The sequence below is a fragment of the Dendrobium catenatum genome, unplaced genomic scaffold, assembly GCF_001605985.2.
Source record: "Dendrobium catenatum unplaced genomic scaffold, ASM160598v2 fragScaff_scaffold_1024, whole genome shotgun sequence".
Taxonomy (NCBI): Eukaryota; Viridiplantae; Streptophyta; class Magnoliopsida; order Asparagales; family Orchidaceae; genus Dendrobium; species Dendrobium catenatum.
The window spans coordinates 3,632,462-3,635,869 of NW_021319486.1; positions in this window are offsets into that span (position 1 = coordinate 3,632,462).

A 3,408-nucleotide genomic window follows, 5' to 3' on the forward strand; every position below is an offset into this window, starting at 1 on the left:
AAAAAAAAAGATATGCAATAATAATAAAAGCATAGTAAGAAATCCAATAATGTCTGTTATAATCAAAATCACAGGACTTGAATTTAGATTTACAACAATCTCCTCCTTTTTTTATAATGATAAACATTGTTGGTTTTGATCCAAGTAAAAGTTTTGTTGTCCTAAGCTCCACCGTACTAATTGAATTTTTGAAATTAGGGAGAGTTTTTTTTTTTTGTAAAATAAGGAATAAGAGAAACATAAAAAATGAGTGAAAAAGCAAAAGACAAAACAGTGAACTAATCATAATAGAACATGAAGTACAAACAACTAACAACAATCTACTCCCCCTTTTGACATCACAAAAAGGAGGAAATAACTAAATAAAACACCATAATAAAACATATATCACAAAAACATGGACATAAAAACAATACAGACACAAGCATTAAAATAGAACAAACTAAAAATATGAAGGGCTCTAATCAAGTGGAGGTGATAATGGTGGTTGGAAGTATCTGTGAATTGAAGCAAACTGCTCTTCAAACCAAGCTATGTCCTTTTCATGTTGTTGGTACTGCTATGCTACATAGTTATAAAAATGAGCCATATCATTTTCATGTTACTATTGTTGCTCTTCTACGTAGGTGTGAAAACGAGCCTCCCACTGGTCAAACCTCTAAACCAGTATATCGTATTGAGATTGCTGGTGAAAAGATGCTAGTGATGGAATAGGTGTTGAACCTCCCTCTGCTTCCTTTGGCTTGGGGTCCACATAGTAAACATTGTGGCGGCCAGCACTGTGAAGGACGTGGAAGGAACTGTTTGAATAAAAAATTGAGAGATGATTTGATGGTGTAGGGAAAGTGGAAGTTGTATTTATATTCAAGGACGAAGGCAATTATATGACCTAGGGTAAGATTTGACTTTATTTTATATCTAGAATCTATAATGGAAGTAAGATTCTCAATATATCGAATAATAAAATCAATTGCATTGAAATCAATTTCAGTCATTATGAAGTAAGTGATTAGCAGTAGAAGAAGTGCGATATTAATACGATCCACAACTTTTGGAATGATTGAGTTTCAAAGGATATGTTGTATGATTCGAGCATCATAAACTAAGGCATTGACATGAGGAATGTGGTATCTGACAGTCGATTCCCTAAGAGTAGTGTGATAGGAAATACTCGATTTCAAGTATTTCCTAACCACTTTAGAAGCAATAATCAATGACAACCTGCTGTCCACAGCAGAAATCAGCCCCCAAAATAGTGGAAAAATAGCAAATCGGAGAGAAACAGTGGAGAAAAGACTTGTATTTTTCTAGTAGATGCAACAAAATAGAAAAGATACAATTGATCCTCAATTCGAGAGGAGGATCGATCTCTCCCAAATCTCTAGACGCCGCTAGAGCCCAAAGAAACCTAAATCTAAGAGATCTCAAATTTCAGCCAAATTTCAGATACTCAAACCCTAGAAAAATCAACTATTTAATGCATACAAATCAAAAGGAATTCCCTAAACAGACCCTACATTCAATTTCCCTCCTAAAATCCATTCAAAAACCTTCCTATTCAGGCGTGCGGCTGAAACGGCGGGCGTGCGTGCGGAAACGGGAGGCGGAACTTCCACCTCGTTGTGGTTGGGCCGGTCCTGCGTGGACCGGCTAGACCGGTCCATTGGACCGGTCTAACAATACTCCCCTCTCAAAAATCCACCTTGTCCTCAAGGTGGAGATATGCTCGTGTTCCGGTGGAGGTGGCCATCCTTGAGGTGACTGAAAATCCTTACTGTATTGCGGAACCAAGGGCTGCACGGAAAGAGAAACATCCCCTCCCTCCTTCCTGATCACATTCAGCTTGTGTAGTCCCACCAGATAGTCTTCCCCCACCTCCTGTATATCCCTGACCATGGTCTTAAGTGATGTCATGGCTTTGGATAGCCCTACATCTCCCCTTATAATCACCTTTCTCCCATCCACCATTAATTCCATCGTGAGTGCTCCCCAATTGTCCTTAGTTTCCCCCAAGGTTTGCAACCATTTCATCCCCAGGATGACATCCGTACTCCCCAATTCCAAGGGAAGGAAGTCTTCCTTTACATGGATCCCTTGAATCTTCAGTACTACTCGACAGACTCCTCTACCCATCTCCACCTTCCCCGTGCCCATCATCACTCCATAGCCTCCGGTATCCACTAACTCCATCCCCAATGACTGCCCCTCTTTCTGCTTTCTTCTGATCTTCTACCAACTGCGCCAGCTCCATAGCCTTTCCCAGGTTCCTCGGCTCCAGTACCCTGACTGCTGTTCGGATCTCTGGTTTCAGCCCCTTGATGAAGTTTCCTTCTAAGGCTGACTCTGAAATGTGATCCAGCATCTCCTTCTCTGGCTCAAACTGATCCCGATAATCTGCCACAGCCCCTTCTTGAGTCAAGGCAAAGAATTGCTCATAGAAGTCTCCTCCCCCGTCGGTTCGGAAACGCTCTAATAAGCAATCATTGAAAACTCTCTCCAGCTCCGGATGGGTTCCCTCCTGTCATGCCACTGATACCATGCCAAAGCTTCCCCTTCCAGACACAGACCCGCCGCTGTCAATTTTTCATCCTCTGTCAACTCGTTGACAGTGAAGTAACGCTCCACTTTGTAGATCCAGCCATGGCCGTCTTCGCCCTCAAAGACGGGCATTTTCAGCTTCCTCACCCGTGGGTCTCCTCCGTTTCCCCGGTACCCTTCATAACCTCCCATTCCTCGAAGGGAAAGAGTCCCCCAAGGGTCCCGATCATCCCTCCGACGATTATATTCGAATCCCACTTCATACTCACCTCTTCTTCCTTCGAAATCATCACCTCGACGCTGAATTCCTTCAAATTCAGCACCACGACCATGACGTTCCTCCCTTCTTCCTTCAAAAACAGCCCCTCGACGCTGAATCCATTCGAATTCAGCACCTCGGCGATGAATTTCTTCCCTTCCCCCTTCAAATTCAGCACCTCGACGTTGGATTCTTTCAAATTCAGCACCTTGGCGATTGAATTCTTCCCTCCTTCCAACCAAATCAGCCTCCCGTTGGTCGTATGCCCTACTCATCTCCTCTCTAGAAGGCGGTTCTAGAGGGGTCATGTCGTTTTCCTCCTCCGGGATCTCCACATCCGAATTTCTCCTCCCCCTCAAGGGGTTCGGATTTCCTCTCATGCCATGGCCGTCGGTAGTCTCCCTTACTTCAGATGTCGTCGGATTGGTCTTCATTTCAAGTAGTTTCTTCATCATTTCCTCCATCGCGATGAACTTCCCCTCCAACCTTTCATTGTTGGAGGTAATTTGATTTTGAAAGTTGCAGAATCTTTCCTCCAAATTGGCTTTCAATCGGCCGACTTCACCTTCCAAGACGTCAACCTTCTTTTCGGTCATCTTTCTTCCCAACGG